Here is a 16251-nt window from a genome sequence, read left to right on the forward strand (position 1 = left end):
TTCGATATCTTTTTAAAGTGATACCATCTTTAGATTTGCAATCTTGTCTGAATATTTCCACTATACTACCTAATAAAAAGTTGACTTGTTTATAGATTTACAATCTATAAGCCTATTCCTCAACCACCTTATCGCAACGATGACTCTTTACTACATCATAAAGACATTGGTACCCTATAACTTTTATCTTCGAACATGAGCAGGCATAGTAGGAACTAATTGACTTTGATGGCAAAGAAAATTAAGTCAAAGCCTCATTGGTGACAGACAATCTACAATGTGGTTGTAACCGCCGCTTTTGTAATAATTTTTTCATAGTTATACCCATTATAATTGGAAGCTTTGAAACAGCTTGTACGCTTATACCAGGAGCTCCAGATATAGCATTCCCTCGTATGAACAATATAAGATTTTGACTTCTTCCCTTTTCTTTAACATTATTATTAACAGAGGAATAGTAGAAAGTGGAGTAGGAACAGAATTGGACATGTCTACTCATCTACATGTATTCTCCAGGAATTTTCTTCTTCATCTGGCTGGAGTCTCATCTACTTAATTTTTAGTAAATTTTATGACAAACTTCCATTAATATACGAAAGAAAAAGACGTAACAATAGACCGAATACCCTTATTTGTATGATCAGTATTTATTACAGCAGTTCTTGCACTTCTCTAGCTCCCGTGAGGAGCTATTATTTACTCTCTTAACAGATCGAAACTTAAATACTTCATTTTCGACCCAGCAGGAGGAGAAGCCAATCCTTACCAACACTTATTCTGGTTCTTTGGGCATCCTGAAGTTTATATTCTTATTTCTCCACTTTGGTATAATCACATTGTAACACAAGATGGAAAAACTCTAGGGATATTATGCTATGATGCAATGAGTTTGGTTTCGTTGTTTGGCACACCTTATACTGTAGGTATGGATGTTGCACGAACTTACTTTACTTCCACCACAATAATTTGCAGTTCCTAGGAATTAAATTTTTAGATGATTGGGCACCCTTCAATGCCAAATCAATTACAGCCCATCTCTTCTCTGAGCTTTGAGTTTAATTTTTCTCTTTACAGTTGGTGGTCTGAATAGTTCTCAATTCATCTATTGACTTATTCTTCTGACACATAATGTGCTTCCACTTTCATTATGTTCTGTCTAAGGCGCAGTTTTGGCATCTTTGCGGGATAGCCCACACTGATTTCCCCTATTTACGGGCTTATCTATAAATCCTAAATGATTAAAAATACTTTTTAACTATATTTACAGGAGTAAATATCACTTTCTTCCTTCAATATTTCCTAGGATTAAATGGAATACCACGACGGTACTCTGACTATCCTGACGCATTCACTGCATGAAATGTTCTATCTTCTATTGGATCAATAATTTCTGTTGTTCTTAGACGATGTTATTGTGGAGAAGCTTTGGTAGTTAAACGAACAGTTATATTTTCTTTATTTGCCTACTTGAATGACAGCATGCTTACCCCCAGCTGATCACAGTTATATAGAAATTCCATAACTTCAAAACTACTAAATGACAGATAGATGTAGGATTAGCTCTGTTAGGGAAAATTATTTCCTTTTAGTAATATCTAGACCAAGAGCGTCACCCTTATAGAGCACAATTTTTTTCCATGACCATACTATGGTTGTGCTGATTTTAATTAATTATTTTTGTTTGATATACGCTATGTTCCCCAATGTTAATCTGTTCCTCCTTAAAACCAAACAATTGAAGTAATTGAACAACCTTCCCATATTATTCTTATTTTTATTGCTCTCCCTTCACTTCGATTACTTTTCTTCAGATGAAGTTAATAACCCTAAATCACTCTTAAAACAATTGGGCACCAATTATATTGAAGATATGAATATTCAGACTTTCTAAGTAGAGTTTGATTCCTACATAACCCCATCTAACGAACTAGATTTATCTGGATTTCGACTTAGACGTAGACAACCAAACTGTATTACCTATAAACACACAAGTTCGAATGTTAGTCACTGCTGCTGATGTTATCCACTTCAAACGTCTGTTCTGAGAGTAAAAAGATGAATTCCGGCCGTCTTAAATTAGATTTATGGTTAACCTCCGGATTATTTTTGGGCAATGCTCAGAAATTTTGGGTATAATCATAGATTTATGCCAATTGTGTAGAAAGTGTGTCAGTCTCAGCCTTTTTAAATTGAATCTCTTCCTCATCCGATCTATCACCCATGACTGAAAGCAAGTATAGGTCTTTAAACCTATCATAGTAGAGGTACTACTTGTGGAAAGAAGAATTAATAATATGAGCTTGTCATAAGTAATCGTAATACTTTTGATGCCTCTAAATTTTTATGGTTAAACTATTTTTTATATTCCTCATCGATTTCTTTTATTTTTATTTTAAACTATTTTATAAAATCCCACTTAAAATGTCCCCTTCAATTGAATTAAAGACTCAACACCAAAAACCTGAAAATGATAACAAGACTATTTTCTATTTTGAACCTTCAAGAATCTTCTCTTTACTATTAACTGATTATCAACTTTTGTTGATTACTTTTATTCCTTATTTTTATTGAGCCGCTTGACTCCAATCATCGTCTTTACCTCTCCTGGGCCTTCTCAAGTTCATTCTCGGCAACTCTTCTCCTTTCTGTCTCTCTGTGGAGCCTCCTGTCTCTTGGACTCCGGAATTCTGTGCTTTGACATCCTTCGATCACAGGAATCTTCAGTCACAGGAGATGTGGGCCTCGGATTTACAGTCACGATCACATCCAAATCAGGAATAGAGAACAATTGGCACTTGCAAGTAATTATGTCAAATAACTGTCCAGTTGTTTGGCAAAGCTGTCCATAACTGCAAGTTTTCTCTCCCAAGAGATATCTCTTGCCTTTTCCTCCACTGGCTAGCAGTCTCTCACTAATCTTCTTCTGACTTGTTATGACTGGAGGCTTGAACTGAGCGTTAGCCAGAGTGTACTGTGCCAAGACAGCGGTCATATCACTGGCAATATCTTTGTTGTGTCTTTGGTTCTTTCACTGATTTGCCTGATTAAAACACCGTATCTCAAAGCATCTCTCAATGTAGGCAACTCCGACTTCAGGAGCTCTCTCCCAGACCCAAGATAGTGACTGAGATGGCTGGATTTTTGGTTCCTCGTCCTGACACAAGCAGCCATCGCAAATATTATCAACTTATAAATGCATCAGAATCTGAAACAGAAAAAAATATTGTTAGTTGGGTTGTTAAAGAATGAAGTCAGAAAGCAATGTTCACTATTAAATTGTAATGCACTAATGCAGCTGTACGTTAGTTTTTCGATAAATTTCACGCTAAAATTTACCTAGCAAAAGGTTGCAAAATATTGAAACTGAAATTATTTTCTGTTTATATACACTAAAATCTACCAAAAAAGTGATGGGCCATTAGTTTTAGCTGATCTTCCCTCCTATGACACACCCTAATACACAGCCTTCACAATAGGTTAAGACAGGTTTGGTTGGTTTACTAGATTGTAACATCACCTTTGCTTAATATAAATATACCCCTAACCCCAAGTTATTTATCAAATTATTCTACAATTGATTCACTATATCGTTTATGACTAGATCACTGAGGTTGTATCTGTCGTAGGGTTCAAGCACCAGTGAGGGGCAGTTCTCTCCATACAACTAGACAATAAAGTTTACACTTAACAGAAGTGTTATCTCAAAGTGATATTGTCATGGTCACGTTGACTGCGATTCTATTTAACTAATGATTCTTATTAAACTCCACGACCGCAAACATAAGTGGGTTAGCGACCCCTGAGAAGACGTGTTTTTCCCCATAGACGCTACATTTGTGTTCCCTCGCCTTTGTGAAGACGACAGTTATCAATGAGTTGTTTATTCCACTTTCTCCTGGGAAGCTCAATCTTGAATTGGTCTGTGTAAATCGACTCAAGTAATTCGCCAGACCTTTGTCAACTGAGGGTCATCTTTGAATGAGTAACAGTTAGAGTTGCTTATAATTATTGTCATTGCGTGAGTAGCGAGCACTGGCAACTCAGGGATATATATACCAGCACATCGCGCAGGGCGAGACGCTCTCCAATGTTTCTTCAGGTATGTTTATGTGTAGCCATTCAGTTTGATTCAGTCAATTGTAGTGAATATCAGTGTTCATCAGTGTTCATGCTTCAACAGTTGAATTGTCATTCACCTAGTGTAAGAGAAGTAATATAACGTAAATATGTCTGTCGTCTAGACAAGAGATTTGTTTGTGCATTAATGCTTCCCAGTCCGTCCCCTGACGCTCTCCAATATGTTTCCCCAGATCCCATTGTGATTCTTGCATCACTCAACAACTGCCCCAGATGTAGTAGATACCCAGCAGGGATCAATATATGAAACGATGGCACCGATGCGGCCTGATTAATGTGCTCAACTACCTCGTAGTGCCAGACCCCAGATTCGCCATGTGTCTGGCTACCACCGACTACAACAACGGGCTTTGAGCCCCAGTGTTCCACCTTGAAACACTCCTTGGAAGTATATGTCCACAGAGAGTGTTGTAACATGTATGTTAGGGATAATTAGTTGGAAATAATTATCCCATGCTGGGTAGTGGACCCATGTATCTGCTGGTTTCATTATTAACGTGTATGTTGAGTAGAAGTACCCACTTGGAGTGGCAGTAAAGTAAGGTACAAGGAGTTGCCATGTACTATGTATTGTGAGTAGGCCAAGGAACTGGTCCTGCTATGTAATGTAATGTAACACCAGTAAAGTTGTGTGCAGCTAGAGTATAAGATCTGAGTAATTACTGTTGAGTAAAGAAATAAGAAAATAGGTAAATAAGAAAATTAGTAAAGAAGAAAGTACTGAGTCTGCAATAAGCCCAGGAGTTGAGCCTGGTAGTTATATGCTATTACATGTAATACCTCTTTTTCCCTTTGATTTCATATTAAAATACTTGTTCTTAGAGTATTTTAGGTGTATTCATTTCTCCCACAGTATTTTACCTTTATTTCCGTCCAAGTGACTTGATACCAGAATTACAATACCCATGTGCCTAGACCCACGACCATGCTACCAAAATAATGACCATGCTACCAAAAGAATGACCATGCTACCAAAAGAATGACCATGCTACCAAAAGAATGACCATGCTATCAAAAGAATGTCCATGCTACCAAAGAATATGTGACAGAACTGAGTAAGAGTAAGAACTAAGATAAGAGAAGTAAGTAAGATAAGGGTGGGAAAGGTGTTGGAAAACACACGCCCTTACAATATTCACAACGCTTCCCTGGAGATAATTCACAATATATTCTCTCAGATTATATCTGTATATATACCTGCTCTCAGCAATAAAACAGAAAATGCCAAGAAGTGTTTCCATCAAGACTTGCCACTTAAAAGTTCAGCACTTAATTAAAATAATTAGTGTCACACCAAAACAGCTGTCAACTGTTCCATGTATATACATTTTGAAGTGTACTTCCTCAACAGATTTGCATTCTATGCATTAAAACAAACATACCAGTTAAAATACCTTTACACATCACCCACATGCTTCAAAGTGCTGTTTTCACCTTGTAAATGTTCGTTCATTAGATGGAGTTTAGGCCAGGGAAGTGTCAGTGTGGACCTGGGTACAGCACTTGGATGAATCAATAAACCTTTACTGAGTGAACACAGTGATCTGGTTCTCCATGATGTGTCATCATCCCTGAATGTAGGAAAAAAGTCACAAAACTTAACCTAACTTAACATTATTTAGGCTATTTAAAAGATATGTTTATATCCCTGACTTTTTCTAACCCCAATTGTGACTTTCTTTCCAGACACCTGAGCTCATCCCTCCCCGTAAACAGAAGATAGTCATCATAAGTGAGGAACAACTCTCCTGGCACTGAAACTTTGGATGATAAAGTACAATCTCTCTAGAGGAAGTTAAATGACTCAATATGACACATGTATACAGACGACTCAAGAAGTATTTTGTTATTATACATGAACATTAATTATTTAATAAAGAAAACGATAAAAACATTTGGTAAATAAACAAAATACAGAAAAAATAAAGGAGATTTGGCACCAGTGCATAAACCATCGATCAGTGAGATTGTAGCGTACTGTTGTGGCATGTTGTCAGGGTCTCTAATTTGGCCTCACAACGTACGTACATGTAATATATCCAACACTCAGGATTGAGGTAGAATAGAAAGTCACAATGTTTTTCCCGTAATATATATTGTTGCACAGCACAGTGTTAAAGAGATACTAGGTCGGGTGAAGCTTGCTCAGAGTTCCTCTAGGGCGAGGAGCTTTCTGAGGGAGCAAGTGGTGTGGAGCTGTTGAGAGATGTTGCTTGCTGGTGGCGATAAGTAGAAAGAGGGCGATGACGGCCGGGTGGGGTCTTATATAGCGGGGGTAGGCGTGGCTTGATGGTAGGCCCCCGCTTTGTTCGGCGTCGCTGGTTACCTGACCTTGACCACAAGGGATACGCTGGTAGATTCGCGGGGGGTCGGCTAGTCAGCGACACACGGCGTTTGTAGGGGAGGAATCTACTACAATACTCCCCCTACCCTCCGGGCGCGACAGGGATGTTAGCCGGGTTGCGTCCCACACGTGATACATACAGGGCAGGTGTACGTACGACTCGGCCGCTGCGGGTGACATCTCCGTCTAGTGAGGGTTTTGGATTAGAGGAGGTTGTACAGGCAATGGTTGTTGTGCTTCTATAGCGGCTGGGGCAACTTCCTCAGGGGCACTGGCTGAGTTGACTGGGTCAGGGGCGACGCCAGGAGGAGGGTCCATGACAGGAGCAGGGGGTACCTGAGGGTGAAAAGAGGGTGCCCAGAAATGTAGTGGGCGGGGTGTTGCTGCCGGTGGCAACTGCGGGTAGACTGGTGCAGACGTCGTTTGTTGGTGGTGCTACTGGGTCTGGGGCTTAACGGGTAAGGTGGCCAGCTTGACTCTGTCTATGCTGATGGTCTCGTGTCTGCCATTCCGGATAATCGTCAGGAACTTCGCTGAACGGGTAACAACCTGGAAGGGTCCATCGTAGGGGCGTTGTAGTGGGTTGCGGTGAGCATCATGCCTGACGAAAACATACTCGGCTGTGATTAGTGCAGGAGGGATGTGTTCAGGGCGCCGAGGAGGCTGACGTGGAGCAGTAGCTCTGAATGCAGAAACTGCTTGTTGAAGGTTTTGGAGTAAGTCGTGATCGACGGCAGGAATGGTTTGGTGGAGGTCAGGAGGGAGTGAGAAATCCCCGGGTAGGCGAAGGGGCTCGCCTTGGGTGAGATCTGCTGGGCTACAGTCCATATCCTTCTTGTATGAAGCACGGATGCCGAGGAGCACTAAGGGTAGTGCATCCGTCCAGCTGTAAGGGTCGTGCTGTGCTTTGAGTGCGTCCTTCAGCTGCGGGTGAAACCACTCTACCATGCCATTGGATTGAGGGTGGTATGCGGTGGTGCGTTGCCTAGTCGTGCCAAGGAACTGTAGGAGGCTGTGCCAGAGTTGTGACTCAAACTGGGCTCCTCGGTCGGTGATGACGGTAGCCGGGGGGCCGAAGCGGGAAACCCAACCTGACATGAAGGCGCGGATGGTAGACTCTGCTGTAGCATTGGGCATGGGGATGGCTTCTGTCCTCCTGGTGAAACGGTCGATGCAGGTGAAGATGTAGGTGCTACCACAGGATGATGGAAGAGGTCCCACTATGTCGAGGTGCACTACTTGAAAACGTCCTTTGGGTATAGGGAAGGTTTCTAAAGGGGCCCGTGTGTGACGATGTATTTTGGAGGACTTACAGGCCAGGCACTGGGCATCCCATTTCTTAGTATCGGTCTTGATGCCGGGCCAGACGATACCTTGTGGGAGGGGGCGCTGGGAGGCCTACACACCCGGGTGGCTGAGACCATGGATGCGGTTGAAAACAGCGCGGAGGTGGACGTGAGGCACGAACAGTCTAGGCTGCCCACAGGATACGTTGCACCACAATTTGATATTCGTGCCGGGGATTGGGAGTTCTTGGAGTGTGAGGCCTGAGGGAGATGTCTTGTATGCTGCCAGGTCTTCGTCATTCTATTGAGCCGCGGCGAGTTGCCCGTAATCAATGGGTGGAGATGATGGGAGAATGTTGGATATACAACGAGAGAGGGCGTCGGCGATCTCGTTGTGGCTGCCTTTAATGTGTTGGACGTCGCTGGAGAACTCCGAGATGTAAGCCAAGTGGCGCAGGACGCGAGGTGTATGTGACTGGTAGGCTGAAGTAAAGGCGTGGACGAGGGGCTTGTGATCAGTAAAGATGGTGAACTGACAGGCCTCGAGGAAGTGCTGGAAATGCTTGACAGCCAGATATACGGCCAGGAGTTCTCGATCGAAGGCGCTGTATTTGAGGTGAGGTGGTTGAAGCCGTTGTGAGAAGAATGCAACGGGCATGAGGACTCCGTTGATCTCCTACTGTAAGACGGCGCCCACTGCAGTAGAAGAAGCGTCTATTGTGAGAGTGGTCCGGGCGTCAGGTGCAGAGTGGGCTAGGAGAGTAAGGCGTGTGATGTGCTGTTTGATAGCGGTGAATGCCGTAACAGACTCTTGAGTCCACATGAGAGGCTTGTGAGACTTCTTTGGGAGTCCCTTGAGAAGGTCGTAGAGGGGAACTAGGACAGTGGCAGCGTTGTCAATGAAGCGGTGGTAGTAGTTGACTAAACCCAGGGATTCTCGGAGTTTCTCCGCCGTTTCAGGTTTGGGGAGCTCCCTGGTGGCAGTTATCTTCTGTGGTAGGGGTTGGATGCCACTAGGCGAGACTCTGTGACCGAGGAAATCAATGGATGGGGCTCCGAAGACGCACTTAGCAGAGTGAACTTTCATGTTGTTGTTCTGCAGGCGTTGGAGGAGGAGTTGTAGGTGGTGATGATGCTCAGCAGGCGTCGAAGATGCAACGAGGATGTCGTCTATGTAGACGGTGACAAAATCGAGGTCGCGAAGCATATGGTTCATGTACCTCTGGAAAGTCTGTGCTGCATTGTGTAGGCCAAAACTCATGAAAGTATACTCGAAGAGTCCAAATGGAGTGGTGATGGCTGTCTTCTGGGTATGTGCAGGTGCTACAGGGATCTGGTGGAAAGCACGCTCCAAGTTGATCTTCGAGAAAATTGTCTTGCCATGAAATTTGTGGTGGAAGTCCTGGACATGCGGAATAGGGTACCTGTCAGGTTTGGTGACAAGGTTCAGGGCTCTGTAGTCACCACACACCCTCCAGTCACCGGATGATGGCTTAAGAACTATGTGAAGAGGCGATGCCCAGGGACTCTTTGAAGGACAAATGATGCCGTCTTGCAGTAGTCTGTTGAATTTCGCCTTGGTTGCGTTCAGGAGCTCAGGGCACAGGCGGCGGGGACGTGAGAAGACTGGAGGTCCTTTGGTCTCGATGTGGTGGAAAATTCCCGACGTAGGTGGTGGGGGTTTAGAGACTCGGGGTGAGAAAAGTTCCTTAAACTCTTCGAGCAGAGGGGAGAACTCGTTGGACGGCGAAAGACAGGTGATAGTGTCGGTGTCTTTGGCACGTGAACCCTGGATCTTGCGTGCTGTAGGCTCATGGATGAGGCGAAGGTGGCTTGGGTCGACTCCGAGCTTGTGAAAGTTGAGGAAGTCGAAACCAAGGATGGGTTGAGACACGTCTACGACTACGAATGACCAGCGCAGAGTCTTGGGGAAACCGAGGATTAAGGCGAGGGTGCGTTCGCCGTAGGAGGCAAACAGGTCATAAGAGGGTTGCCTTGACGTGTCTTGTCGTGAGGGAGGGATGATTCTGACAGATGAACCTGTGTCGACGAGGAATTTCGTGCCGGAGGTGCGATTGGTGACATGCAGTAGTGAGAAGCCTGAAGGGATGGGGGCTGGCGCGTCTACCAACCTCCGTTGTTGCCGTTTCCCGAGTAGGTGCAGTGGGGCTCACAGCGTTGAGCATTGGGGCCAAAACGCCGGTGATACAGCAGAGGGTATATTCGTTGTGCTGGGGGCTGGCGGCGGTTTCCGGGGCAGGAAGGGCGCATCGGGGATTGTAGGGCGCGGTGCATGGGTTAAGAACAGGTCTAGAGGCAGGCATGGAGGAGCAGAACTGTTCAATGGTGTTCATGCTGCGGCTCAAGGTTTGCAGCAGGTCCCTGATGTCTTATGTGGTACTGCTCGGCTGAGGGGTGTTGACCCGGCTTACAAGTTCGGAGGTAAGTACTGGTGTGGGTGTGGGGTTGTCCGCGGCCGCCAGGCACGCAGCTGCGCACTCGTTAAATATTCTGTCTGCTGCGGTTGCGTAGAGTTCAGGTGTCGTCGAATAATCTACTGCGGACAGGATGGTACGTACTTGTGTGGGGAGCTATGGTGCGTGAAGCTGGCGCAGGATAGAGTCAGGAAATCTGTCTGTGTGCCGGGAGTTCAGCCTACACATCTCCTTCCAGAGAAGTCCCGGAGTTGAGTTTCCAAGGGAGATAGAAGATAGGTTCTGCAGGAGACTGGGGCGGGTCCGTCGGTAATGCGTTTTTAAGGCGTCCCGCAGGGTGGCGAATTTGTTGTTCTCTGGAGGGTTGGAAATAGTCCGTTATACATGCGTGGCGACTTCCGTGGGCAAGGAAGAGAGCAGGGCGTCGTATTTTTGCTCGTCAGTAGCTTGTGAGCCGATGAGGATTGCTTCCACATGATCTAACCAGTCCTCGACGTTGTGGTTGAAAGTCGGTAGAGAGAACCGTCCGTCCATTCTTGCGGAAGTGTATTACACGGTCGTGAGATGGTGTCGTAGTGGGGTTAGCACGTGGTGCGGTTGGTGTCGTCGTGTCGTAGTGGGGTAGCACGTGGTGCAGGCGGTGTCGACGTGTCGTAGTGGGGTGGCACATGGTGCGGGTGGTGTCGTCGTGGAGGAGTGGGGTAGCACGTGGTGCGGGTAAGGTGATTGGCCTTAGCTGGCAGGAAGCAGGACGATCTTCTTTGCTCCAGGAGTCAGGCAGCCGAAAGGAGTGCAGTGTTCATGGCTCCAGGGGTCACCAATTGTGGGGTTATGGGATATTTTGTTCACACTCAGGATGGGATGGAGAAAGGAAACTCACAATGTGCTCTCTGTATACATGTTGTATTGGATGTACAGTGCAGCTTGGTGCTGGGAAGGCAGCATGGTTACAAGCGAGATGTAGAAAGAGCTGGTTGGTGAGGGTGCTCAGAGGAGGACCAGCTTGTGGGTCGCCATGCTCGCCGGCGGGAGCGAGGGCCGCCAGGCAGGAGCAGAGGAGGTGGTGTTACTTGAAGACTGGCTGTAGGTAGAAAGAGAGGTCGGTCACCACGAGGTCAGGTCTTATATAGCGGGGGTAGGCGTGGCTTAATAGTTGACCTCCGTCATGTAAGGCGGCGCTGGTTGACCTAGACCACGAGGCATACACTGGGGAATTCGCGGGGTCGGCTACTCAGCGACAACAGCGTTTGTAGGGGAGGAATCCACTACAAGATAATGAGAAAAGCAGTACAGTATATGCTTGCTGATGATATGATTGAAAGAAGTAACAGCCCTTGGAGTTCACTGTGTGTATTGGTGACTAAACCTGATGGTATTTCATTTGGATTTTGTACTGATTACATAAAAGTAAATAATGTAACCAAAGCTGACTCATATCCTATTCTAAAAGTGGGTAATTGTATTGACGAGATAGGAGATGCTAAATTTGTAACTAAGATGGATTTTTTGAAAGGATATTTGTGCCTATGGATGGTTTATATCGGTATGAAGTGTTACCCTTTGGTATGAAAAGCACCGGTAGTACTTTCCAAAGATTAGTTAATCAAGTATTGTATGATGTTAAAGGTTGTTCTGTGTATACAGTATAGATGATATTGTACTGTATTAAAAAACTTGAGAAGAATATTTGTATTTAATCAGAGAAGTACTTAACAAATTGAATCAAGCAAACTTGACTGTAAACCTTGTAAAGAGTGAATTTGCTGAAGCAACTGTAGAATATCTAGGTTATGTTGTTGGTCAGGAAAGTGTCAAACCAATTAATGCAAAGGTGGAAAGTACTGTGAAATTTCTTGCACCTACAAAGAGAAGAGAATTATTAAGATTTCTGGGTATCAGTGGATATTACCGTAGGTTTTGTAAGAACTTCTCAACCACTGCTTTACCATTAACCAATCTGTTGTCAAGGAAAGTCAAATTTGTGTGGAGTGTTCATTGTGATGAAGCTTTTAAAATATTGAAAGAGATACTTATAAGTGCACCCATACTTTCTACTTCAAATTATGATAAATCATTTAAATTGTATGTAGATGCTAGTGATTATGGAGCTGGTGGAGTTTTAATGCAAGAGAGAGATGATGTTAAGTATCCTACTTGTTATTTTTCAAAGAAGTTTCTTTTGTATCAGAAAAACTATAGTACAATTGAGAAAGAAACATTGGCATTGATTATAAGTTTGAACCATTTTGATGTTTATTTGAGGGGGTCAGGCATACCGATCCAAGTGTTTACGGATCATAATCCCCTTGTATTTTTGCACAAGATGAAAAATGTAAACCAACGTTTGACAAGGTGGAATCTATTGTTACAAGTGAAGGTTCCAAGTGTTCCCTGATGAAGGCAGTGATGGCTAGGGAAACACCGGGTAACACTGAAGTCCATTTATTAACGGATAGGAGAAATACAGGTGGTGACTAGCATGTGCCATGCACGGCCCACAGAGTCAGACTGAGACTGCCTTGCCATATGGCAGCCTCGAGGCAATGTTGCCACATAACACGTGCAGTGTTGCCACGTAATTATAGACATAGATGCTACTCGGCACAGTAGCTTATATACAAGGTTGCTACTCGGCACAGTAGCTTAGATACATAACCTACATCTCCCTCCCCCCCTCACGCTCATAGTCTTTGTCTTGAGCGGATTTCTTAGTCCTGCGTCGCTCCGAGCGTCGAGGTGCACTGTGGGGCGGATCCTCGCGAGGTGAAGGAGACTCGTCCTCGGTCAGGGGGCCAGCAGCAGTGGGCGGGACTGGCCGGAGGAAGCGGCGGTTCCTCCACCAGACACGGCCGCTCGACATCCTGACCTTGTAGTCCCGCGACCGGCCGACGCCCATCACTATGCCCACCTTGTCCCAACGTGTCGTCGTCGGGTCCTGGATGCGGACAAGGGCACCAATCTCCAGTGGCTGAAGAGGGCGGGCACGGTCGTCATACCGAGCCTTGGCGTCCTGGGCACGTGAAGCGGCGCGGCGGGCGCAGCTCTCGGCTCTGGTCTGCCACTTCTTCGCAAAAGCCTTGGCGTGTGCAAGAACGCAAGAGCAGAGAGGGTGACCATACAGGATCTGGGCAGGGGAGCGCCCTGTGTGGGTGGGAGTATTAAGTAACTCCAGGAGTCTTTTGTCAAACGCCTCACAGTCTATGTTGCCTGAAGAGGCCACCTTGAGGATGAGGTGCTTGACTGCCTTGACCGCAGCCTCAGCATGGCCGTTTGACTGTGGGTTGTGGGGTGTTGACACGATGTGGCGGACTCCCCAACGCTCCAGGAATCCTGTGAAGTCCCGGCTGGTGAACTGTGGCCCACCGTCCGTCCGCAGAAGTACGGGGACGCCCAGGTCACGAAAGAGGTGCCGGAAGTGGCGAATGGTGGCCGCAGACGTCGTGTCCGAACCACAGATTACCACCACAGGCCAGCCAGAGAGTCGGTCGGCGACAACTAGGAACTGTTTCCCAGCTGTGCTGAAGAAATCAGCCGACACAGACTCGAAGGGCCTGGTGGGTTCGTCGTCGCACAAGAGGGGCTCCTGCTGTTGACTGGGCTGCATGATCTGGCACGGCTCACAGGCACGGATCGTATTGACGATATCCGCATCAATGCCGGGCCAGTACACAGCCTGCCTTGTGCGGCGCTTGGTGGCCTCTGCTCCACGATGGCTGTCATGTAAGCGGGCCAAAACGTGACGATGGAGAGCTGCAGGGACGACCACACGGGCACCGTACAGGAAGAGGTCCCCATTTGCGTAGAGGTCCTCACGTATCTTCCAATACGGGCATAGGGCGTTGTGGAGGTCAAAACGGTCGCGAGGGAACCCAGTCCTCACACTCTCCAAGAGCTGAGTGTAGGAGGGGTCGTCGCGTGCCGCGGTCCGTAGTTCCGCAAGGGCCAGATCGCTGTCGGGTGGCGACACTGAGGCCTGGGTGCTGGCGAGGGACTGTACGGCCTGCAAAGTGACGATGTTGCTGACGGAGAAACCGGCCTCGGTGCTGAGCATCTCGTCTTCAGGTGTAGGGCGGCTGACTGGGGAGCGGGAGAGGGCATCCGGGATGCACAACTCCTTACCTGCGCGCCAAGCCGCGGTGAAGACGAAGGCCAAAATCTTCTCCTTCAGGCGCTGGAGGCGGGGATTCTCGATGGCGTCCAGCGAATAGTGATTAAGAATGGGGACCAAGGGCCTGTGGTCTGTGATGAGGTCGAAGTGCTGTAGGCCAATCAAGTAAAATTTGCACTTCGATAAGGCCCATACCACTGCCAGCAGCTCCACCTCGATGGTAGCGTAGCGAGACTCAGCATTGGTGAGGAAGCGAGAGCCACACTGTACGAGCCGGTACTTTCCTCCACCGTGATCCTGGAGAAGGGAGTAACCAACCCCGTACAGGCGCGAGGCGTCTGTCTGGAGGACGGTGGGGAGCACTGGGTCGAAAGTAGCAAGGATAGGTGGACTTGACAGGCGAGGTCGTGGTCAGGGGTCCATGTGAAAGTCCTCTTGGGGCTTATCAGGAGGCGGAGAGGCCCGGCAGCGGCGGAGACGTCAGGAGAAAATTCTGCCAGCTGGTTCACCAGGCCCATGAAAGACCTGAGATCCGTAAGGTTGGCAGGTTTTGCAAAGTCCGCTATGGCGTGAACTTTCTCCGGGTCCGCAGCAATGCCATCCCTTGAGAGTCGGTAGCCGCAGAAAGACACTGCAGGTGCGGCCAAGACGAACTTGTCGGCATTCAGAGTGATGCCGTGCATCCTACACCTAGTCAGTACCTCATCGATGCGGCAAAGATGCGTCAGGTAGTCCTCATCGTAGAGGAGGACGTCATCCACTACCTTCACGCAGTTGGTCACGCCTTAGGGCCATGGCAGTAGCGGAAGCGTTAGTAAGGCGTGATGAAAGTGGTCAGTGGCTGATCCTCCTTCTTCAGTGGGATCTGCCAGTAACCACAGAGGGCGTCCATTGTCAAGAAGTGCCGTACCTTCGGGTCCACACTCCGTATAGCTGCAAAAGGTGTGGGTGAAGGGTGGGCGGGACGGGACACCTGGCTGTTAAGCTTAGACAAGTCAGTAGCAATCCGCACTCCACCGTTAGTCTTAGCCACAGCGACTAGAGGGTGGCACCAAGGGGACGGGTCATCACCAACGGGTACGACGACACCCTGGGCCACCATGGAATTCAGTTCCTTCTTGACTGAATCCCTGAAGGCGAGAGGGATCAACCGGGGAGTGTGTATGGCAAACGGCTGTGCATCTTCCCGCAGGTGTATCCTCATAGGCGGACCCGCCATAGCCTTCAGTGGCGCGGTCCATAGGGCCTCCTTCGTCACCAGCACATCCGAGTACTCCTTCAGGAAGTAGGCCCTTGCGGCTGAAGGCGACGTCTCACTGTGAAGAGGAAGCAGCCGTGACTTGGATGGAGGCGGGGCGGGAGTGGACGTGGATTCTGGGCAGCTCTGTGCCGCAGCGCCAGGCGCGTAGCTCATTGACTCACGCACCCTGCTGGTGGTGAACCGAGCGGCTGGGATCTGCTCGGGAAAGTCTCTGGGCACCACGCCTAACTCCTTGCAGTGCTCCCACGACAACAAGGGTGTAGCGAGAGTAGGCTGCACGTCCATCCATCCGTGACACGACCTCTCACAGTAGGTGATCTCCGCTTGAAAGGAGCCCACAGCGTCCGGCATCTGGGAACCGTCCGCATTGTAGCACAGCAGCTGTGGCAGTGGTCCTAGGTCGCATTTGGTGAGGCCCAGTTTCTGGAGGTGCTTCAACCCAATCACCGTAGTATCAGCGCCGGTGTCCGGTATCACCTCAATGTAACCCGACACATCACTCTAGCGTATTGCCAGATACCCAAAGAATGTTCTATACTACTGAGGGTATATACAAACACTTGTTGTCTTTAAAAGTAGGTTCTATTCTCGTACGGGAGATGATATTACAGAGGACACAGGGAAAGCCTGTGGGCACACCACCAGGACTCAGTCTTAACTACTTCTACATCTATCTATGT

General features: G+C 47.2%; 1 pseudogene; it reads left to right on the plus strand.

Moving 5' to 3' along the window:
• Positions 1-267: 267 nt before the first annotated feature.
• Positions 268-1497, plus strand: LOC121879883 (annotated as a pseudogene).
• The last annotated feature ends 14754 nt before the right edge of the window (positions 1498-16251 follow it).

This window comes from Homarus americanus, unplaced genomic scaffold, assembly GCF_018991925.1.
Source record: "Homarus americanus isolate GMGI-L3 unplaced genomic scaffold, GMGI_Hamer_2.0 scaffold35416, whole genome shotgun sequence".
NCBI classification, from domain to species: domain Eukaryota; kingdom Metazoa; phylum Arthropoda; class Malacostraca; order Decapoda; family Nephropidae; genus Homarus; species Homarus americanus.